Source organism: Rattus norvegicus, chromosome 15 (assembly GCF_036323735.1).
Source record: "Rattus norvegicus strain BN/NHsdMcwi chromosome 15, GRCr8, whole genome shotgun sequence".
In the NCBI taxonomy this organism is placed as follows: domain Eukaryota; kingdom Metazoa; phylum Chordata; class Mammalia; order Rodentia; family Muridae; genus Rattus; species Rattus norvegicus.
This window is the reverse complement of record NC_086033.1, coordinates 10574110-10599007: the sequence shown is the minus strand read 5'-3', so window position 1 is coordinate 10599007 and position 24898 is coordinate 10574110. Positions and strand designations below refer to the sequence as shown.

Sequence of the window (24898 nt, the reverse complement as noted above, 5' to 3'; positions counted from 1 at the left end):
GATTTGCAAAGCTGTTTTTATCAGACTCCACCCAAATCTTGTGTGTGAATTGATTTGTTAGCCTTACTAATAATAAATTTTGAAATTATTCAACTTGAAGGAGCAGGAGATTCAGTAAAAATTTGCTTGCCTTGCAAATGTGAGGATTTGACTCCTATCCTAGAATACATGAAGAAAAACTGCCAGGCATGTGGTATGTGTTCACAGTCATGGCACTGAGGAGGCGAGGACATTGGCCAGCAGCCTAGCTTTCTTAGTGAGTCACATGTCAGTGAGAGACACTGTCTTAAAACCAAGCTAATGAAACATGAGACATGACATTCAAGTATTTTCTTTGGTGTGTGCACACACACACCCACACAGACTCACACAGAGAGAAAGATATCTTTGTACTTGTCCTTGAACTTCATGTAAGATGATTGTTTTGAAGAATGAACTGTAGAAGCTTCTGTGACCTAGCACACCAATGGTTGTGCCACATAATGTAACCACAAAACTGTCCAAGCACACTCATGGCACCTTCATAGCCTTCCCCAAATCACAGCTTTATGCTTATCAAAAAGTTATTCAAAGTACATTAAATTTTTTGAAAAAAAAAAACTCAAAATAGATGTACCACTCTTACATATACAAGACTCTGCATCCTACTACAGAGACACTTGCAGACCCCTACTCATTGCTGCTCTATTCACAATTGCCAGGAAATGGATACTGTCTCTATGTTTATCAATGGACGAATAGTTAATAATATTGGGGTATATATGCATAATGGGATCTTATTCAGCAGTAAAGAAAACCGAAATCACAAAGTTCATGCATGGAAGTGTATAGCTTTGACCAAGAACAAGCAAAATTTCAAGAAGTGAGGAACATATCTTCTTGGTTAAATCTCTGTACATCAACATAACCAAAAGATTAGATCTGGACTAAAGATCTAGAATAAAGGTGTGCCTTCCTGCCACCAAAATCCATATTAAATGTCTGTCTTTCTACCCGACACTTTCCAGATTAGAAGTAGGTCTTCCAACTTTCAATTAAGTAGAATCCCTCACAATTGTGCTTTCTATTTGGGGGTTTTTCTTAATTCCAGATGTGGTAAAACAGACAACCAAGAATAGCCAACAACTTGACATACAATTATATCTCCTTATGTTGTGATTAATTTCCAAATAACAATAGTAAGTTGGTTATATTAACACCTAAACATACTGAACCTGTCCCACATATAATCACAAACACATTATATATTTAACCAGGTCATAGTTACACCTGATAATATATAACTATCCCTCTTACAACTGCAAACACATTATAAATTTAGAGTAGGTAGCAATGTTCCTTGAGAGACAACCTTTTAGCATCTCAACTTAAATATGGTATCCACTGATGTTCTTTTAATCAATGTAGTATTACATGATAAATAAATTGAAGAAAGAAAACACAAATATCTGTATAAACATATCCTTAGTAAAATACAGCAGAAACACTCATGCCAGTTACAATTCTCTTTTCTGCAACTGGTCACATGGCCTCAGCTGGTATTGAAAACTACCACTCTCTATTACCCATCCTGCATTTTCTCCACCTCAGCAAACACCTCAGCAGGTCTTGGTGCTTTTTCTGAAGTGGTGATCTTTAACCCTGAGGACTCTGGACCCTTTGTCCATCTGTGTGGAGCAAGCTGTTGCACTCTCCTACCGACTTTAATCGTAGGACATGCTAACACCAAGAAATGCCCTAAAGCAGTGGTTCTCAACCTACAGTTGGCTACTCCCTTGGGGTTCAGTGAACTTTTCACAAGAATCACCTAAGACCATCAGAAAGCACAGATATTTACACTAGGGTTCATAACAGTAGCAAAATTACAGTTATAAAGTAACGATAAAAACATTTTTATGGTTGGGGGTTTCCAAACCTGGAACCACATTAAAGGGTCTTGTCACAGCATCGGGAAGGTTGAGAATCTGTTTTGGTAATTATTATTCTGGGAGTTTTCTACACCCCCTTCTTATCTTTAAATATCTATTAGGGATTGCTACCCCAGTTCAGATCATCTAGTTCCCAAACAAAAGATACAGACACCTTTAGATTTAAAATAAGCTTTAGAGCACTGGAGCTGGGCAGATGTCAACCTTCTGTGCTATTGTGTCTGTGTCCCTGTCAAAATTTCTAAGATATCATGTTTTCTTTGAGCTGTTCCTGCTCCATCAGACCAAACCTCATGTCCTTGTGCTTAAAATCCATGCTACCCCAAGGCAACCTCTTCCTTCTCTGCTCTCCTTTCCTTGTGTGTCTTCCCTGAAATGCCAAGCCTCAAGAAACTCTGTTCCAGTTCCCTCTCTTCTGCCCAGCCCAGGCTGTAGGCATCTTTATTAACCAATCAAGAATAATTTGTGTGGAGTAAGGTTTATACAACAAAAGCTGGTGTCAGAGGTTAAAGTATGGTTAGTAAAGAATGGGATTCTGTAACTTAACATGAGAATATGTGGGAGGACCCTGTTGAAGACGGGAACTTTGAATCCTCAGATTCTTGAGGGTTTATTTCACCTGAGGAAGTAACCTCTCTGTCCCCAGCACCACCCCTTGAAATATTGCCCTTTTCACCTTGGACTGAAGAAACTAATCTACAAAAGCAGCAGCCACTTTATCTGGAGAAAATGCCACCACCACCCCCCAAAAAAGTACTAGGATAGTGGGGTATTTCTGTGATAGACATGGCCATATGTTTTGAGGAGGACTGTTGAAGGGTTTTGAAAATTTGGACTATAAAATCCAATAAGTGTTGAAAGCTCGGTAGGCTGTTCTGTAGGGGTTTGGAACATAAGAATTTTGAGGACGGTGCAGATGATGAAGAGATGACTTGTGAAGTTTCAAGGGGGATGTTTGAAGACTCTGTTTGGGGCCATTTGTTATTTGGGATTAAGATTGATTGATTCTGGTTAGCGGGGGCTGAAGCAGCAGCTGCGATATTGGAACTATTATTTGCTGGGACACTTGATCCTGGTCAAGAGTAGCTAAGAAATTAGCAATGATTAAAGAGAGACTAGTGTAGCTGAGACGAACCTCAGAAAGTATTTCCTGTGAGTCCCCCATGTGACCAAGGTTGTACTTTGTGCTGGGAGCTGAACTCGGTAGTGTTAAGAGTCACCCAGGTGGTGTTGGTTTTGAAAGTGTGGAGCGTCATGGTGCTAAGAATCCAAACATAGTCGCTCCTCCAGGTGCAGCGAGCACTTCCTCCAGTGGGCCATCTTCCGAGCATCAAGGCTTAGATCTTACACATTGACACATTGTCAGGTATAGTCAAGCCTGAAAATGAAAACTGTAAAGTTGATAGAATAGTTTTGGAGATGTTTTTTGTGACCTGAAGTAGAATTTAGTGATAGGAAACTTGATAATTAATGCGGCAAATTTGTAGAGAGATAGCGTGGTGGCCCATGCTTGTTATCCTAGGAGGCTGAGATGCATTGCAAGTTCCAGGCGAACCTGCCTTGCATAAGAGCTTCAGGGAAGCTGAGGGGCTTAGCAAAAGCCTCCTGAAAACAGGAAAGCAAATATTCCCTCAGTTGACAGAGTGCGGAAAAATCCCCTGCATCAATACCTAGGAGGAAGCTTTGCAAGTCGAAGAGAAGAGATCTGGATTTCCATCTGCACAAAAGGCCAGAGAGTGAGTACCTCCTAGGAGCCCGGGGAGGACAGTCACCAGAAACTAAAGGCATCCATCAAGGAATAGTTGAAAATCTGGGTGAATGCATGGAATTTTAAAATTGCAAAAGCTTGCAGAGATTAAAAAAAAACATGGTAGAAACAGCAAGGTCATGTGGAGAGGAGTGAATGACAGCTTTCTCTCAGCATCTCAGGAGTGGGTGTTGTACAAAGACACCACAGGCTGCCTCAATGACAAACCATGGCTCATCTCCCACACGCCAAATGCGGGAGAACTATGACGTGTTATCTGCTAAGCATCCAGAGAGCTGTCTGCTGAGACTTATGATATATGGAAAGAATAAAGGCATTCCTAGAATCACCTACTGCTAAGTATTAACCTAAAAATAAATATTTAATACATCACTTCATTATTTCCTTTTGAATACCTTTTTCTGTCTTTAAAATTGTGTGTGTATGTATTTAAGAAAAGAAGTAAAAAATTTTAATAGAAAATTTTAAATAGAAAAGTGCTTGAAATATAATTGTGAGGTCTGTCAATCAAGCATTTAATCAGTCTTGGCAGAAACGTTGAGGAACAGACTTCTCACAGCAATGCACGGATATTGTTTTGTATTTATTACACAGTGAAAAGTTACACACTGCCTGAAGAAAAATATTAGACGTCTAAGTATATATGTGCATATGTTCAGATATGAAGCTTATTACATTTCTTAGTATGTCATACCATTTTAGTCATGTCTATGTATGTTTTATGCATATGATAATACATCACCTGAACCAAGAACTTTAACATCAGAAAATAAAAGGATTTCTTTACTGAAATTACATATTATAAACACGGATTTTTTTTTAATACATAACAGTGCCTTTTGTGAACATCCTTCCCAGAAGTCATTTGCATAGAAGAATTCAATTCTCTTTTCGGGTCACCTTTTGAGGGTTTTTACATTGTGCACTCTCAGTTGGGAGCCCTTTATATCTTCGAGATCTTTATTTGGAGAAGTTTTTGTCACAGTTGGTCTATTTGGTATCATGATTTCTAACCACACACACACACACACACACACACACACACACACACACACACATACAACAAAATAAGAATATATTGATACTTCCCAGAATGACAGAAGGCAAACTGTTTTACTCTGAGGTAGTTAAAATTAAATGCTTACGCAAATTTGAAAATAAGAATAAGCTAAAAAAAAAAAAGAAAAAGAGAAATTTCATCATTCAGGCTTATGGTACTAGTACCCAGCCACCTAAGAGACTGAAACAGAGAAATCCAAAGCCCAGTGGAGGCACAGAGTCCAAGTACAGCCTTGACCAATGAGAAAAACCCTACTGCAAAATCAAACGTTAAAAGACTGGTGCTAGCACATGCTGGAAGCCTCCAGTAGCAAAAAACTATCCAGTTAATTGTAAGTCAGAGCTCACTGCTGGTTTAACAATGTAGCAACATCCTAGGATACTGAGGTTTCTATGCAGTTCTCTCTCTTCAGTGGCTGTTTGTCCTTTTAGGTTGCTGGTTACCTCTCTGCCCTTTGGGCATCCACTTGTTAAGAGGCATGATAACCATCAACGTGATCCATTATATAAACAAACTGAAAGAACAAAACCACATGATCATTTCATTAGACGCTGAGAAAGCATTTGACAAAATTCAACACCCCTTCATGATAAAAGTCCTGGAAAGAATAGGAATTCAAGGCCCATACCTGAACATAGTAAAAGCCATATACAGCAAACCAGTTGCTAACATTAAACTAAATGGAGAGAAACTTGAAGCAATCCTACTAAAATCAGGGACTAGACAAGGCTGCCCACTCTCTCCCTACTTATTCAATATAGTTCTTGAAGTTCTAGCCAGAGCAATCAGACAACAAAAGGAGGTCAAGGGGATACAGATCGGAAAAGAAAAAGTCAAAATATCACTATTTGCAGATGATATGATAGTATATTTAAGTGATCCCAAAAGATCCACCAGAGAACTACTAAAGCTGATAAACAACTTCAGCAAAGTGGCTGGGTATAAAATTAACTCAAATAAATCAGTTGCCTTCCTCTATACAAAAGAGAAACAAGCAAGAAAGAAATTAGGGAAACGACACCCTTCATAATAGACCCAAATAATATAAAGTACCTCGGTGTGACTTTAACAAAGCAAGTAAAAGATCTGTACAATAAGAACTTCAAGACACTGAAGAAGGAAATTGAAGAAGACCTCAGAAGATGGAAAGATCTCCCATGCTCATGGATTGGCAGGATTAATATAGTAAAAATGGCCATTTTACCAAAAGCAATCTACAGATTCAATGCAATTCCCATCAAAATACCAATCCAATTCTTCAAAGAGTTAGACAGAACAATTTGCAAATTCATCTGGAATAACAAATAACCCAGGATAGCTAAAGCTATCCTCAACAATAAAAGGACTTCAGGGGGAATCACTATCCCTGAACTCAAGCAGTATTACAGAGCAATAGTGATAAAAACTGCATGGTATTGGTACAGAGACAGACAGATAGACCAATGGAACAGAATTGAAGACCCAGAAATGAACCCACACACCTATGGTCACTTGATTTTTGACAAAGGAGCCAAAACCATCAAATGGAAAAAAGATAGCATTTTCAGCAAATGGTGCTGGTTCAACTGGAGGTCAACATGTAGAAGAATGCAGATCGATCCATGATTATCACCCTGTACAAAGCTTAAGTCCAAGTGGATCAAGGACCTCCACATCAAACCAGACACACTCAAACTAATAGAAGAAAAACTAGGGAAGCATCTGGAACACATGGGCACTGGAAAAAATTTCCTAAACAAAACACCAATGGCTTATGCTCTAAGATCAAGAATCGACAAATGGGATCTCATAAAACTGCAAAGCTTCTGTAAGGCAAAGGACACTGTTGTTAGGACAAAACGGCAACCAACAGATTGGGAAAAGATCTTTACCAATCCTACAACAGATAGAGGCCTTATATCCAAAATATACAAAGAACTCAAGAAGTTAGCCCGCAGGGAAACTAATAACCCTATTAAAAAATGGGGTTCAGAGCTAAACAAAGAATTCACAGCTGAGGAATGCCGAATGGCTGAGAAACACCTAAAGAAATGTTCAACATCTTTAGTCATAAGGGAAATGCAAATCAAAACAACCCTGAGATTTCACCTCACACCAGTGAGAATGGCTAAGATCAAAAACTCAGGGGACAGCAGATGCTGGCGAGGATGTGGAGAAAGAGGAACACTCCTCCATTGTTGGTGGGATTGCATACTGGTACAACCATTCTGGAAATCAGTCTGGAGGATCCTCAGAAAATTGGACATTGAACTGCCTGAGGATCCAGCTATACCTCTCTTGGGCATATACCCAAAAGATACCCCAACATATAAAAAAGACAAGTGCTCCACTATGTTCATTGCAGCCTTATTTATAATAGCCAGAAGCTGGAAAGAACCCAGATGCCCTTCAACAGAGGAATGGATACAGAAAATGTGGTACATCTACACAATGGAATATTACTCAGCTATCAAAAACAACGAGTTTATGAAATTCATAGGCAAATGGTTGGAACTGGAAAATATCATCCTGAGTGAGCTAACCGAATCACAGAAAGACATACATGGTATGCACTCATTGATAAGTGGCTATTAGCCCAAATGCTTGAATTACCCTAGATGCCTAGAACAAACGAAACTCAAGACGGATGATCAAAATGTGAATGCTTCACTCCTTCTTTAAATGAGGAAAAAGAATACCCTTGGCAGGGAAGGGAGAGGCAAAGATTAAAACAGAGACTGAAGGAACACCCATTCAGAGCCTGCCCCACATGTGACTGATACATATACAGCCATCCAATTAGACAAGATGGATGAAGCAAAGAAGTGCAGACCGACAGGAGCCGGATGTAGATCGCTCCTGAGAGACACAGCCAGAATACAGCAAATACAGAGGCGAATGCCAGCAGCAAACCACTGAACTGAGAATAGGTCCCCTATTGAAGGAATCAGAGAAAGAACTGGAAGAGCTTGAAGGGGCTCGAGACCCCAAAAGTACAACAATGCCAAGCAACCAGAGCTTCCAGGGACTAAGCCACTACCTAAAGACTATACATGGACTGACCCTGGACTCTGACCTCATAGGTTGCAATGAATATCCTAGTAAGAGCACCAGTGGAAGGGGAAGCCCTGGGTCCTGCTAAGACTGAACCCCCAGTGAACTAGACTGGTGGGGGGAGGGCGGCAATGGGGGGAGGGTTGGGAGGGGAACACCCATAAGGAAGGGGAGGGGGGAGGGGGATGTTTGCCCGGAAACCGGGAAAGGGAATAACACTCGAAATGTATATAAGAAATACTCAAGTTAATAAAAAAAAAAAGAGGCAAGATGAAACAGACAAGTACTTTCTACCATCAAGCACTGTGTCACAATCAAACCCACTTACCTTTCATGATTAAAAATAAACATAGAAGCACAATTATAATAATTACATTCCAGTAACTGTTTTAGAGAAAATTTCATTAGTATAAAAATCATTGCTCAAATGTAGCAAGTTAAAATGTTTCCAATCCTAAGAGGAATTTTTTTTCCCTGATGCAAAATAGAAAAATTTGATAGAAAAGGCAAGATTGGAAATCAGAAAATCATAAAGCATCAGGAAGAAACCATATAATGATTGTACCATTTACCAGATTCTTTTAAAATGCTGATAGATAGGAAAATATATTTTGTAGTAATAACTTGTATTAAGGAATTTGTGCTTAGAACTTACGGCTATATCACTAATGGAGTACACACAGGTGTGGTTGTTTTTCCAACTCCATTTCAACAATAATGGAGGAATTTCACAGAAAACTGGACAAGAAAGCAACCCCTGAGATGAATGATTTTCCTGCTTACAAACAGGACCACAGTGCGATCAGAACACCGTCTGTGATGTACGATCTGCCTCAAGAAGGACGTTGTAATTCCAAGGGCAGAACAGGTCGGAAACTTCTAGAAATTTGCTAAGCACAAATCCTTCCTAGTGGTGAAAATTTATCAAAAGGTTCTACGTAGTACACTCTTTGTGGAATCAAAGGCCCACGTTCACTTGTCCTCCTGCCGCCTGTGCTTTTCTGCCAAGACCAGGAAACATCACCAAGTCCAGTGCCAGGCTATGGAGGGTCTCGAACCTCCCGCCTTTCTCCTAAAAGTCTGATTCCTTTAGCACTTCATACCCTTGGTGCAGGATGAGTTAATTCTGTATCTTGACTGGAGATATGTCTCTGGACCTGGGCAGTTACAGAATCCACTCCTTCCTCCATCGAATGGCTTTGGTACCCCCGTCAAAGCCCATTTCTCCTTTGAGATGAGTCAGTCTGCGTCTGACTACCAGAGCTCCAACTGACTACTGCAACTTTGTACTAAGTTTTCAAAAGCAGGAATTTGAGACTTTCCATTTTATACTTCCCTTCAAGATTATTCTCTCTAGTCGAGCTCCCTTGACACACAACCATTTTTTTTTAACTAATTTCTTTACATTCCAGTTGTTGCCTCCTCTTAGTCACCCCCTCCCACAGTTCCTCATCCCATTCTTCCTCCCCTGCCTTCTGGTTTTAAAATGGCTGCCTGCTTTTAATATTAATTTTCTTTATTTCCTTTTTAAGGGGCTTTCCTATATCCCATGTGAAGAGTAGTTTTAACTGTCAATTTGTAACAACCTGAGTCCACCTGGGCAGAGTCTCGGTGAGGGATGTATTAGATCAGGTTGGCCACGGGCCTGTCTGTGAGGGACTTTTCTTAATTGTGCTTATTCAAGAGGGAAGACCCACCCAGGATGTGGACAGCACCATTTTATTGGTTGAATACTGAGTTGAGTACATGGAGGAAAGTGTCTTGAACACTAAGCAGGCCCACAGGCCTTTCTTTCTACTCTTGACTGGGTGTGGTATGAGTAGCTGTTTCAAGTTTTTGCTGCCTCAACTCCCTCTTCCACTTTACCTTGGACAGTAATTTGGAACTGTAAGACAAACTAAGTTCTCTCTCCTCCAGGCTGCTTTCTGTCAGAGATATTTTATCTCAGCGACAGAAATTAAAGTAAAACCCACAGTCCGGCTTTGAATATCTGTGTGTCAGGATAGCCTTGAACTCCTGGTCCTCCCTCCTCAACCTTCCAAGTGTGAGTGCAGAAATTTTATGTGCGCGCTGCCATGCCCTAGTCCTGGGCTGCCTGGAACCGCATGGAAAGCCTCCTGAATGCTAGGAAAGGACTCTGCCTAGCAGCATCCCACGTCCTTCACATTCAAGACTAATGGAGAGCCGTGCCTGCCAGCCCAGCTATCTGAGATGAGACAGGAGAATTCCATGTTCCGAGCAAGATCTTATCTATAAATAAATAAACAAACAAACCAAAGGAAAAAATAGTCATGTAGCCGGATGACTTTCTTCATTTTGCAGCGGTCTGGTTCTTTTATTATGAGAGCACTTCAGAGCGAGGGTGGTAACAATAAATATTTCAGCAGCTGAGCGCGTAAATCTGAAGACAAGTAAACATACCCTGAATCATGTAAAGGACTCATTTAGAATCATAATTATGAATAATTTAAAATTGCTCTCAACTTCTTCTATAAGCAACATAAATCACTATTTATGTAACAAAAATTACAAAAAATTGACAGATTTGTGGTTTCTCTAGAACATAAATATTTCCTTTTATGCTTGTTTGGAAGTATTTTCCCAGTGGGATGATATCGTCGGCGCAAATAAATACACATTAGTCATTTCTATAATGATATCTAGACGAAAACAATCTAGAAATCCATGGATACAAGGATGACAAAATGTCTACACAAAAGACCCTTGACGAAGCCACCCAGGGATTCTTCATTCCTTCTGTGCATTTACACGCTCCATGGGAAACAGCAGAGCAAAGCCATCAACAGCACCCAATGCCGTTTCAGTTTCCAGCAGCTATGCCAAGAACTTAGGGCCTCGGTGATGACTACAGCATATTGATTGAGACACTCTCTTGAAGCACAGTTACCAAGCCCAACTACCTTTCAGTCAATAACAAGCTTTGTAATAAACTATTGGTAACGGCTTGTCACCAAGTACACAGCAGCAAGGAGATGAACCCTCTCCTTTCACTGAAGCTTCAACGAGAGCCAGTAAGCAAAGCCCTTTTAAAAACATTTTATGTTGCTTTGAAAGTGGAAAGTATACCCCTTAGAAAATATTCCCTTGTAAATGTATTTGCTATTGACTAATTTAGAAAGATGACTAAATGTTGTAAGTAAAATAATACAGGAATTCAGTACATGTAGTCACCTCGACTTCGTGAAAAGATTTAATTATTCTAAAGAAAATAAAACTATTGTAATATCTGGGATGAGTGTGTGTGTGTGTGTGTGTGTGTGTGTGTGTAATATGTGTGTGAGAGAATGTGTAAAGTATGTGCCTCTGTCACACGTGCATCTTGGAAGGTGTGGTAGGCTCTAAACGCACTGCCAAGAAGGTAGGTGGACATAATTTCCTGCCTCCCTTCACGTTCTTATCTCAGCCACTCCAAGAATGAATCAGACAAACAGGGACGTATCAAACAGGAAGTGCTTCATTAAGAACTCAGGAAGAAAACACTTAGAACATACTATCATGCAGGATTTTTAAAAGCAGGTCTGTGAGCAGCAGCAGCAGCAGCAGCAGCAGCAGCAGCAGCAGCAGCAGCAGCAGCAGCCTGATTGAAAATCATTCCAGATCCAAGAAGTGGTACCAAGCTTGCAGGCCTCAGGAGCACCAGGTCTCTGGAGCAGTAGGTCTGCATGTCTGGAGGTTGGAAACGACATTAGGAATGAATTCCCATGCCCAGACAGTGTGTAGTCTCAGGCAGGAGTTGAAGCAGAAACTAGTCTCCCCCCTCCTAATCGCAGGTTGTGTCCTGGAGGCTGGCTTAAGTTAGTTCCCTGCCCAAGACAAACATCTCCAGAGACACCCTGCTTCTCTTCCTCTACCAGCTGTCATGGTTTCCTGTGCACTCGTAGGGTGTCAGCTCAGTCCAACTGAGCCTAGCTGAGGAGGGAAACTGTGGACATGCAAAGAGGTGGAAATATAGGACAAACCAGGGAAGAGGGGTCATCTGTGGCAGGGGAGGGAGAGAAACTCCAACCCACCAAAAGTTCACAGTTAGATCAGTAGACCTCTACAGATGACTCAGTAGGCCAGGCCTTTTTTGTTTGTTTGTTTGTTTTTAGTTGATGTTATTACACAGCAGCGTACTCTCAGGACTCAAGTCTGGAGGCTGTCAAACGCTCCAGCAACAGGGCAGAGGCATGGAAGATACCTACCCAGAACTTTCTCCTAGCTGCTGGGTGGGCTGGAAGACGGCCACTCTCAACTGTCAGTCATTCTCCTAGAATCATACTTTGTGCAAGACCTGTGCCATTCCTGTCCACAGGGCCACAACATGATGATTTTCCCTCACCTCAACTCTGGACCATGATCTCAGCTCTTGGTCCTGCCACATGGCTGACAGACTGCTTTCCCTTGAACTCAACCTGCTTCCTTCCTTTTCCAGAGTGTTGGCCTCCAGGGCATTCAACAGTAGACCATTTGCATGTTAATACCTGTCATCTCCTGCCCAATTCCTAGGGAATAGAACGTACAAGCAAATTGTCACCTGTGACAGCTCCAACACTGTGGAAGATTCTCGTGAACAAAGAGAAGAGAATCACTGCCTCATGGTGATAATCGTCAGTCCACAGATGACACATGATAGATCATCTCTAAGGCAGATGACACATGATCGATCATCTTTAAGGAAGGAGAGCATGCCAAGTTCTTTGTCTTGTTCTAGACCTGTATTGCTCTTCGTTCTGATTCAAGCAAGACAACATCCCGAAAGTTGAAACTAGCTATTTATAATGGCTTGTTATTCTAAGAGTTGTAACACCACCTAGACCTGTCCTTCAATCTTCATGCGTTTACTCAGTTCTTGGTGAGAGGTTCCTCACTGACCACCACAAAGGTAATGAGGCACATCTACTCTGACGAATACAACATCATTTACTTTTAAATCCTTGAAATAAGGAATGTCTATGATCAACTGTTTTGTCTATAAAGCAAGAGGCTTATCTGAGCACAGTGGTGCACACCTTTGATCCCAGCTGTAAGGAGGCAGAGGCAGGCAGATCTCTATGAGATATAGACCAGCTTGCTTTACAAAGCAAACTCCAGGTCAGCCAAGGAGATATATATAGTTCAGTCACTACTCAGATATGACTGGTTGTCCTTACCTGACCTACAATTATACACACACACACACACACACACACACACACACACACATATTTTCAAGTCAACATCATTGCTCTAAGAGACTTGGTGTCTCCAAAATCTCCTGCACCATATGACCCAGAATAAACAGCTTTCTTGACCTTGTCTGCATCAATCTTGACTTAACTTTCAGGGAGAGGAAATCTAATATGCTCCTGTTAGCACCACTGTGGAAGGGGTGGGGAACTGGGCATTGCAGCCCAGTCCAATCACATGGTGGAAAGGAACAGGAGTGGGAGGTGATAGAAAAGCACACTGGGCTGGGTCCAATGCCATATCCCACTTTCATAGACTCTCATTAAACTTACATTTTTATACAATTATTTTCTCAACTTGACATGTATATGATGCCCTGTGATCATATTCACCCCTATTGCCTCTTTTATTTCCCATCAACTCCTGTTTACTCCCCTCTTCTCAACTTGTCCTTTCCTACTTTCCTCTCTCTCTCTCTCTCTCTCTCTCTCTCTCTCTCTCTCTCTCTCTCTCTCTGTGTGTGTGTTTGTATTGTGTGCATGTGTGTGTATGTGCATGTTTGTATTTGTGTGCATGTGTGTGTGTGTGTATTCAAGTCTTGTGCACATAGCCATAACTAGTATATGCTCGTGGGTACAATATCCAGAAGATAGGCGTTAACAGTACTATTCGTTCTCCTGTGACTCTGTCAGACCCTCTTCTGCAAAGTTCCCTGGGGGAAGTCCCTCTGTGAGGAAAGAATTTAACCTGTAGAGAGATTTAAAAGAATGAGAGGAGCTGAAAGCCTTCTCCTGGAAGGGATTTGTCCCCTTCAAATGAGAAATGATCCCCTCAACAAGAATGGAAGAGAGTGAGTGAGGTGGAAAGATGGGCCACAGCTATGCTCAGACCATTGGGCATCATTGTCATCTTCAGCATCACCCAACAGTAGGGGAGGGAGGGGCAACTGAATGGACTCCACTATGAGCTTACTCGCTGCCTTGGATTCCGGAAGTCAGGAATTTAGGTTTTAGTAATAGGAAATTCTAAAGCTGGAATAGAATAAATTGAAAATGCTCATAATCAAATAGGCCTTTACTATGCGTGTAGTAAATAAAAATTGGATCATAAAGAAGAATTACTAAGGCACATTTTATTCAAAGTGTAATCATATCAAAACACATTATATGCTAATTTAATTTTTTAAAATAATTACTTTTTAAAATTGGTTCTTGGTATGAAGTTTACTTTGTCAAGTGCTTGTTCTGCTTAATGATGGAACCCAGCTTTACAAGACATCATGGAGCCTTGTCCTGGTGCCTCTTATCATAATGTGACAGTAGGTGGAGGTGCTGTTTGACCTTTATAACCACAGACAGAGACACAATGGAATCTAGTGCCTGGAGGTCAAGGATGCTGCCAGACACAATACACACCAAAGTAGATGTCCATTCAAAATGCCAACAGTGTCCTGGTGGGTCGTCAGCTGTTTCTTAGGCCCTCCATTTGTGTGACTGAAGGGTTAGGAGGAGATTTCCAGTTACAGTGGGTTGCCAAATATCCAGATCTCAAAAATCCCTGCCCACACCACAGGCACATACTGGTAAGAATCCCACCTCAGGATTCGGCAGGTGGAAGCAGTGGACCCCTAGGTCCCGCAGTGGGTATTTGCAGATCAGTGCCTGAATTTGTAGGAGGTCCTATGTGACCTTCAAGATGTCCCCAGAAGAAAGCTTGCATTGGCCAGTGCTAACTGTGAAATCCTGTTCCCTTCAGCTGCTACTCAAGTCTCCTTTTCCTTAACTGTCTACCTTCCCAACCAGGCCATCAAGTGAGGCCTGAAGAGTAATTTTCTTCAACAACGATGTCTGCTAATAAGTCTGGAAGAACAAGAATGCCATGCTTGGTCAATCTTTGCCTTTTCTTAGTGGCAAATAAGGGTAGATGCTTCCATTGTGGGCTGAGCTTGTTATGATTCTAAGACTGAAATTTGGTAAATAAAATTCACTTTCCCATATACCGCTTACAAGTGGAAGACAGTGATGTCTCTATGTATGTTAGGCTGTTTCCTCATTTGAGATAACTTTTAAAGAGCTTTAAGTATGCGATTATTGAAACTTATTATCAGAATTTATTTCCAGTATGAATAAGCTATTCAATGTTTATTATCATTTTTGCATTTTTGTGAATTGCAATTTTTGACCAGTTTGTTTGAGGCAGGACCTCATGACATAGACTTTACTGACTTGGAACTTGCTACAAAGTCCAGGTTGGCATTAATAAACTCATAGTCCTCCTGCCTCTGCTTGAATGCAGCACACACAGGAGAACACATCCGGTTTGTGTCCCACGTGCGACCTCGCCAGCAAGAAAACACGTGGGGACATACGAATCCTTGCGGCAGCCAAACTTTTATTAAAATCTTAAGGAGAGCGCCCCGTGTGCCTGCATGGCGCAGCTTATATACACCCTAGCGCGGCGCATCCACACCTGATTGGTCGCTCACCCATGATCTCATAAGGCACGCCCCGGAGTGGGCAAAGACCTGGCACGAAGGCACTCTTGCACATGCACACACAGTTAACTTCCTGAAAGGAAGTCAGCTGGCGCGGCGGAGGCCAGCGCCATCTTGTAATGATGGAAGCTATCCTGGCCTTCCACATGGGGCGCAGTGGAAGCCAGCGCCATCTTGTGGTGGCAGCGGCCCTCTACATCTCCCCCTATTTATTTATTTTTTATCACAAATCATTTATTTTATAACAAATCATGATCACCCTATTGCATGCAATGAGGAAACCTCAGCGATGTGGAAGGGCTGAACAAAGGATCATTGAGTCTCTCTCATCCCAGTGCAATGGATCCACAGATCCATGGGGTGCAAGAGCAGAGAACTCAGATACCGAGAGAGAGTCTCTCTCATCCCAGTGCAATGGATCCACAGATCCATGGGGTGCAAGAGCAGAGAACTCAGATACCGACTAATTCCTGAGCATAGATAACCAAATTCCAGGGGAGGCCCCTTGTACAATGGCCACAAGTGCTTGAGTGATAACGGCCTTGTCACGTTTCTGTTGAGATCTGAGTTTGCAAACCAACCATAGTATGAACACTAATCCACAGCATAGGGCTGCACCAAACAGAGCCACTCCCGATAAGTAGCGGGCACTTCATCTGGTTCACCTCAGCTGTTACCACCAAGGGCCGTAGTCAAGCCGCTCCTATAATAGAATTTAGAATTTCCCATTGTTAGCAACTACTCCAGAAAGTTCACCCACTGTGCTTGTCTAACAATAGATTGGGGGAGGATAACTCCAGACACTGCAGACACAATGTCTGCAGCAGTAATGGCTGCTACAATAGCAGCGAAAGTGTCAAGGTCTTTTCCAGGACAGTTCAGGATCAGTCATTTTTCTCTGGAACAACCAGCAGACAATGGAACCATTTCTGAGATCTGTACAACAAGGGCAGAGTTCCCCAGTCCACAGCAGCTTTACGCAGGTGGCATTCCTGTGAAGCTACAGTCTGTAAAAAGACCAGTTAAGGCAGCAAGAGTCACCAGGGAATGAAGGGGGCAGCAACGGCTGGAGTCCAGTCTTCTCCAGAAAGCAGCAGTGCACAGAGGGTCAGAGAGCGGGCCATAGTGGGACGGGACACACGCAGCGGTAACACTGACTGCAGCAACGGCAAAATCTCTGATGACAAAGGATGAAGGGGAATCTTCTATCTTCCTCTCAGGGAAGAGGAATGACTCCAGGGACCCGAACCACGAGAGCTGAATCTTCATGTAACCAGGATCAGCAAGTCTCAGCAACCACTCAGGCAGCTGGCACACTTTTGTAGCATCCTGTAGAAAAAACACAAACATTCCCTCTTCCCCATGTAAAATATCTGGACAGGATCATGTCAATATGTGGATCTTTCTATTTCACCTAGGCAGAAGTATGCCTAGTTGTAGGGTGCCATAAACTTTGGCATCCAAATTTTAAAATTGAAATAAAAGGAGCATTATTTAGCATACAGGGACAACTCCCCCTTTTTATTTATTAAGATATAGAAAAGATATTATTTATTAAGGTAAATCCTCGAGGATTAAATTGAGGACACTCAGCACTTGTATTTATAAATTGACTTGTATACCAAATTATTGTCTCCAGCATTATTGTTTTGGATATATAAAGAATGAGATTTTTTGACTAATTGTTCCTATGTAAGGCCTACAATCTGTCTGGTATCATTGTCCTCCCTTGTTAAGGAGCCCAGGCAATCCAGTTTGAGTTCTTAAATGTCCTATAAAGGAACAGTACTTAGTGCTCTTAACCACTAAGCCATTTCTCTAGCACCTCACAAACTTTATTTACCTAAACATAAGCATTAATTAGAAATGTCAAATCTTGTAAATACTGTCCAGATTTAGTCGTACTAGAAATCCCTGAACTGGCAGGGTGAGGCTGGGAACAGAAAGCAGGCAAATGGAGTCTTCCTCTTTTCATATCAACTCCATTACCATTTTCAAAGAGCTGGGTCTATGGTTTTGTTTAGTTGTCTGAGCCAGAGCACTGAAAGGACAGTGAGTTGTCAGACAATTTACACTGAAATCACTCACTGATTTTAAGTAGAAAACCTGTCTCTAATAAAGCATTAAGTAATTGAAATCAATTGTAAACCACAAGCCACACATTGGCTATCAGTATATGAATTGAAGGCTTGATTTAAAAGCAGTGGCTAAACTACGGAATTTAATAGTCTGTGTTGAAGCAGGGGAAACTCAAGAGAATAAACAAGTGATCCAATCATATATGTAGCCTTTTCATTAGATGAACCACCTATAAATACACTAAGCGCATTTCCTATGGGTTGTATGCACAAATATACAGGAAGTACAAAAGCATGTAAAGAGTAAAATTATCAATTTTGTCTGAAAAAATTGTATATGTAATAGGCCAAATATCAGTATTTTGTAATAACCAATTAACTGTTGTTTGGAATAAGATATGTTTTACCAGGTTTCTTTTCAAAATACTTCCATGACTCCAGTCCACAACTCTGTACTAACACAGCTGAAGCTTTATCTCCAATGTGCATAACAAAGACCTAAGTCCTCTGGTAGGGTGAGGTACTTAGCCAATTAACATATCCTTAGAAGCTTAAAATTAGCTTCAAATATTCTTTTCTGGAGTAGTGTAACAGCTACTCCCCAAATATTAAAGCTCATTTTGAGAGCAAAGGTTTGTAGTAAAAATTTCCATATACACTGAAAGATTTAAGTTCTAACCTTTTACATTGAAGAAGCAACAAAATTACCTAATACAAGGCTGTTAGCAATCCTCTGAATCTATCTTGAAATGGCAGTTGGAATAAGTAAACTGGCTGTAATGTTCTCACGAGTTCCAAAACCTCATCAATCCTTTGTAAATCTTGTAACAGTCTCTACCTGTTTGATTTTTCCTTAATTAAAAATAAGTTTGAGTTAGTCAATGTAACACTGGCAATCCTTAATCACAATCTTTAAGTTCTCTTTGTAACACCAGAGCACAGCCACAACATTGGAAGGTCACCTGAGTTCTGAGTATGTGACTAGGCAGCTGTTCTAGGGGCAGTGGAATTAGCATCAAAATACAGTAACTTCTGGGCAAACCACAACTAGGAAAGCAAAACTCGATCTCCAACAAACTAGTACAAAGTTTGACTGCCAATTCTTATATATGAACGCACAATGGTGTGGTCTCCAATACCTCAACAAAGAGACATTGTCCTAAATTCTTTTAGAAGCCTGGTTTCTAGGATAAGAATTCCATAAAAATATTATCTCAATTTAGACCTGTTTCCCTAGGTTGGCCCATGTCCCATGTTATCTAGAATGACTTCATCCAAATTACCAGCTTTATGTCAACTTTCTGTTACCAATATTATACCCTTTTAACCATATCCAATAACTAAAAAGCCAACAATCTATGACCAAGGCAAGTAGAGCATATTTACACATTTAAAACCAATCAGAAACAATTTGACTTGGCTACACATATCTTTAATATTTAGACCAAACACCATTTTTACCTTTTTTGCTATGATTTTAAGAGAAGCACCTTGTCACCTGTTGAGTCAAATAATAAGTCAGGGATTTCTCTAAGAGAAACAGCTCTCAACTCTTGTACCAAAGAAGCTGAGAAGGTGCTGGCACCTTTAAGATCAGCTCGTGCAGATGCTTAGCTTCTGGGCAGCTTCTCCAGCTGACCTATGTTCCTAGCTACAGGTGCAGGGCTCTAAAGGCCTGATTGAAACTTTTTTATTCATTTGTTCCCTTTTTGAAACGAGTTAAAACCAAATCAAGGTGCAAACGACCAGCAGATAAAGCTTTTACCATTTTTTCTTTCGAACATGAAACATAAAACATTTAAACAACGAGAAACAAGAACCACAGACATACACTGACAGACATGGGGACATCCTGGTGCACCAGGGACAGACAATAGACAAAGAGGGAAAAAACCAGATGGTGTTCACGGTGACTATCCACTCGAGTGGAGTCGATATGGACGATGGATTGTCTCAATTCCTGGACTAGTCCATCAACATGTTGAAACCAAATTCCTGTAAGATACTGAGATATATTATCTGAGCAGCACGACTGACATTCGCCAATGGTATGGAAGTGAAACACAGTCCTGAGTATTTCCACTCACAACCCAATTACATTAACTCCATCAAGCTGTGCATGGGCATTGAGATGTCCTTTTGTTTGATTCTCCTGAATAAATTTTCAGGCGGTCTGCCTCTATCAAGCCTAGTCAGTATGACACTGCAAATCTTATAGAGCCTGATCACACCTTTTACCAGCACAAAGACAAAATTTTTCTCCCAAAATACTGTGTTCCTTTTATCTCCTTTTCTTTTCGTTTTTTCTTTAGAGACCTTTTCTCCCTCCGACATACTTTCTTGTTGCTCTGTAAGGACCCTCTGACCTGTCCTAGCGGCTGTAACGGCTTCCCACACAAAGAAAAAAATAAACAAAATTACCAGTCTTGTCCACGAAGGATCCATAACTTTCGGTTTCTTCACAGTTTTTGCAGGGGTCCTTCCCTCAGTAGCCGAGGTGGCCACTGTCCCTGGGGCGTCCTTTCCCCGTACTATCACCTCTGACGGTGGTAAGACCACAGAAGGGCCTGGTGCTTGAGATCGATCAGTATCATTTTTTCATTGCAACCTTTCACTACGCTCTATTTCTGACATGCTTTCCTATCATGTCTCTCGGAGTTTACCTCAATTCCTGCCGCTTCTAGATCCCTTCCGTGAAACGGAGGCCCTCCTTGGTGCCTGGCAATGGTGTGGCTTTTGTTCCGGGTTTCGGCACCAAATATCCCACGCGTGACCTCGCCAGCAAGAAAACACATGGGGACATACGAATCCTTGCGGCAGCCAAACTTTTATTAAAATCTTAAGGAGAGCGCCCCGCGCGCCCGCATGGTGCGGCTTATATACACCCTAGCACGGTGCATCCACACCTGATTGGTCGCTCACCCATGATCTCATAAGGCACGCCCCGGAGTGGGCAAAGACCTGGCACGAAGGCACTCTTGCACATGCGCACACAGTTTACTTCCTGAAAGGAAGTCGGCTGGCGCGGCGGAGGCCAGCGCCATCTTGTAATGGTGGAAGCTATCCTGGCCTTCCACGTGGGGCGCAGTGGAAGCCAGCGCCATCTTGTGGTGGCAGCGGCCCTCTACAGGTTTGTTGTAGTTTATTAACTGCAAAGACTTCTTTGTATATCCAGAAGATACATGAATGTAATCTACAAATGTTTTACTTTGATAATTTTAAGATTATATTACAGTGAGCTCATAGCAGGCAGGATTTTCTAGAAGAAAAAGAAACAGATCAGTTCAGCATCTGTAGATAGTAGTTCTAATTTGATTATTAAAGATCTGTCTTTAACAGAGGTAAAACTAGCCACTCAGCATGAGGTTATAGCTGTAAGATCAAAACTGACAAATGAGAAAAAAATAGAATTAAAAAAAATAACAGGTTTGTGTAAAAGCTCTGAATACAGAGAGCAGAGTCTATGGAGCATGGTAACTGTAAAGCATGTGGTGAACCTAGATTTTTAACTCTAAGTTGTTTAAAATGTGTGTTTCGTTCACCTGTTCCCTTCCCTCCATTAGGCCAAGCAGTGCTTTTGATTACTCTAAGTGTAATAATCCTACCACATGTTTTGTCTACTGAAGGGGAGAGCGGATGGGAAAACAGTAAGAACTTCAGGAAGGCAGCTCCGTCTACAAGCTGATTTGATCTGTTCTCTAATGCTGATCAACTGATTAGAATTTCAGTGGAGCAGCTGGAATGTTGCAGGGCTGGAGCCTAATTACAATTTATTTTGGGCTATTTTTAGTCCTCTAATAGTCATTTCTTGGCCACCTCTATGTCAGACGTAGCAATCTGTTAGTAACAAGTAACAGATTAAGGGGGTGGGAGAGAGAGGGAGAGAGAGAGAGAGAGAGAGAGAGAGAGAGAGAGGGAGGAAGAGGAGAGAAGCTGCTCCCATGTTGGAACATGGTATTTTGACTAATCTGGATCTGTGCTACTGGGCCACAGTTACTAACATCTGACTCCCTAATAAGTGGGCTCTTACCTGCCCCTCCCAAAGAACTGTACATGATAAAAGGTATTTATCAGATTGCCCTACACTACTGTGTCTGGGCAGTCCAGGAGTAGCTGTCTTCATACTGGACAAGCTCAGTGGCTCCCAAGCCCAGGAAGCTAGAAATCTCAGCGACCCCAAACTGATATCAATGGCCTGGAAGATTCCAAAGGAGTCATTGCTATTCAGTCTACATTGGAATGTCAAAGAAGCAGGAGTCTGATCTCAGGGAAGGGTAGTGGTGGCCATGGCAGCAGCAGCAGCAACAACAACAACAACAACAACAACAACAACAACAACAACAAATGCACTAGCTCAGCAAAAAGTGAACACAGGCAGGCAGCCCCACCATTTTAGATTGGGACCATTAGTTAGTGCTGTCCCCTCTGAGGGAAAATGCTCTCTCTAGCAGGCTCAGCAGCATGTGTCATTGGTTTCAGGTTCTGACTAGTTGACAATCAAGACAAACTATCCCAGTGTTTTTCTGTATGGTAGGTAAGTTTCTGACATCCAGAGTGACCATTTCGTTCTTGCATAGCTCATGGCATGTAAGTACTACCTGGAATATTCTGGCCAGCCCACTCCCATTTCTACCTGTCTTAATTTGATTTTGTGGCTGTTCTTTGCTTGGTTGGGCAGCATGTCTAAGGGGGACATAAGGACAGATGAGAAAAGCATTACAGCTTTTCTCTGTGTTTGATCTGACCCAGAGGGTGTTTTGTTGGATTGGTTTGAAACGGCCCTTTCTCATTGGCTAATGAGTGTTACACAGTAGGCAAGTCATTCTTTATCACTGTCCTTTTTGGTATTTCATACATTTACAGGTTTTCCCAGTTTCCTTCCCACAAGAAAGCAAACAGATGAACATCCGCTGGATGTGCTAAGGGACACCTGTGAATTCTGAATCCTGGGCAGAGTCAGAAGCTCAAGTGTAAGGTCAACCTAGAACACATGGTAAGTATGCATGGACTTACTGTACTCCCCATCGATCTCTGTCTCTATCTCATACACACAGGTGCACACGTGCAGATGAGCCTATCAGTCAGTACAAAAAATAAATCATGCTGGAGAGATGGCTCAGTGGTTAAGAGCACTAACTGCTCTTCCAGAGGTCCTGAGTTCAATTCCAACCACATGATGGCTCACAGCCATCTGTAATGGGATCTGATGCCCTTTTCAGGTGTGGCTGAAGTACAGCTACAGTATACTCATATAAATAAAATAAATAAATCTTTAAAAACGAAAGGACTAGATAAAATATAAATCATAAACACAGAGCCCCCTAAAATTCTACCAGAGAACTACAGCTGACAAACACCTTCAGCAAAGTGGCTGGATATAAACATAACTCAAAGAAACCAGTTGCCTTCCTTTATACAAATGACAAATGGGCCAAGAAAAAAAATTAGGGAAACAACACCCTTTACAACAGCCACAAATAATATAAATATATATTACTGCAACTCTAACTGAACAAGTGAAAGATCTGTATGACAAGAACTTCAAGTCCCTGATGAAATTGAAGAAGACCTCAGAAGATGAAAAAAATCTCCTCTGCTTGTGGATAGTGAGGATTAGCATAGTAAAATGGCTATCTTACTAAAAGCAATCTACAGATTTAATGCATTCCCCATCAAAATTCCAACACGATGTATTATAGACCTTGAAGAACAATTCTCAACTTCTTACGGAAAAACCAAAAAGTACAGGATAGCCCAAACAATCTTGAACAATAAAAGAACTTCGGGAAGAATCACCATCCATCCTGACCTCAAGCTGTACTACAGGGCAACAGTGATAAAAACTGCATGGTGTCAGTACAAAGACAGGCAAATTGATCAATGGGATCTAATCAAAGACACAGAAATAATCCCACACCTATGGTCACATGATTTTTGATAAAGAAGCCAAAAGAATGCAATGGAAAAAAAAAAAAGAAAGCATCTTCAACAAGTGGTGCTGGTCTGACTGGACGTCTGCATGTGGAAGAATGAAAGTAGATGTATATTTATCAACCTGAACAAAACTCAAGTCCAAGAGGATAAAGACATAAAACCAGGTACGCTAATCTCACAGAAGAGAAAGTAGGAAATACTCTGGAACCCACTGGTATAGGAGACAATTTCCTAAACAGGAATGGCTCGGACTCTAAGATTAATACATGGGACCTCATGGAGATGCAAAACTTCTGTAAGGCAAAGGACACTGTCAATAGGACAAAACGGCAGCCTACAGACTGGGAAAGGATTCTGAAAGACAAATATCCCATGCTTCCCATCACAAGGCAGAATCTAGACTATGTCCCTACGTGAAATCAGAAGAGAGTTCACTCGGAAGAGGGAGGGAATGGGATGAGGAGATCAAGGGAGGGAAACAAAGGCAGGTATGACCTAAGCACATACGGGCATGTATAAAAATGGTGTAACGAAGCCCCTCATTCTGTGTGAGTAATATATGCTAATTGAAAATGTAAAAAATAAAACTTTCAGATTTCTTGTAAAAGTAAGTTCCAGTTGACCAAGACAATTAACATCTTGACAGAATTGAGTTCTCTTTAAAAAAGGTATTGCAGGCTCCTAGAGTGATGAGTACGTCCTCAGAATTTTTTTGTGTCCATTATTTGAGGAAAAAGTGAGTTGGCCAGCAGATGCCCTTACAAGTGCCATGTGATCTTCCCCTCCACAATGGTCCTAGCAGGCTAAGATGTTCTAATCTAAAGAGAGAATCATGTCATCTCTGTTTGACCATTATAATTAAGGTTGTGGATTCAGAGGAACTGAAATTTTCTGAGAAATCTCCGGCTAGAGAAGGGAAAGGCTGAAGCCTAGTATCCGCTAGGGAGGACACTCATCTCCCAAGGAAAGATTTAACACAGTTCTGACAACTTGTCAGACCAGACTGGAGTCCAGATGCTGCTGGGTCAGTGATGGACAGGACCATAGCTGCCCAACCATGCATACCTTTGCCTTCTATTTAAGCCCAATTTCATGTTAGGAGCCCATAGACATGCAAGGGCAATCATTGGAACACTTTAATTGTTCTTACTAGTGTGGCCATTTTGGATAGGTTCTTTTCTCTGCTTTTCACTATTATTTGATTCTTAATTGGCTTATCAAGACAGGTGACAGAGCCTCTGGTCTGTTAGAGCTCTCAAGCCACAGTTCTGACTCTGACAACTCTGGTAACCTGCCCAGTCTCTGGCTCTATATTGCTGCCTCTCAGGGTGTCTTCCATAAAACAGTGAGTAAAGGCATTTGCTGTGAGCAATCCAGGCTGAGGTAACAAAATCTCAAAGAAGAAACCAATGAAGGACTCAATTTGACAAGCCT

General features: G+C 41.5%; 1 long non-coding RNA gene across 6 annotated transcripts in view; it reads left to right on the top strand.

Annotated features, from left to right (window-relative positions):
- LOC108352884 (uncharacterized) overlaps positions 1-24898 on the top strand; it is an 83963-nt gene that overhangs the window by 50269 nt on the left and 8796 nt on the right. For 3 of the 6 annotated variants that reach the window (XR_005493840.2, XR_005493843.2, XR_005493841.2), the window contains exon 3: positions 22394-22523. This is a non-coding gene — a long non-coding RNA (uncharacterized LOC108352884). Of the gene's footprint in view, positions 1-20490; positions 20661-22009; positions 22065-22393; positions 22524-24898 lie in introns of those variants that run through there. The other 3 variants (XR_005493842.2, XR_010057866.1, XR_005493844.2) reach the window with 3 other exon arrangements.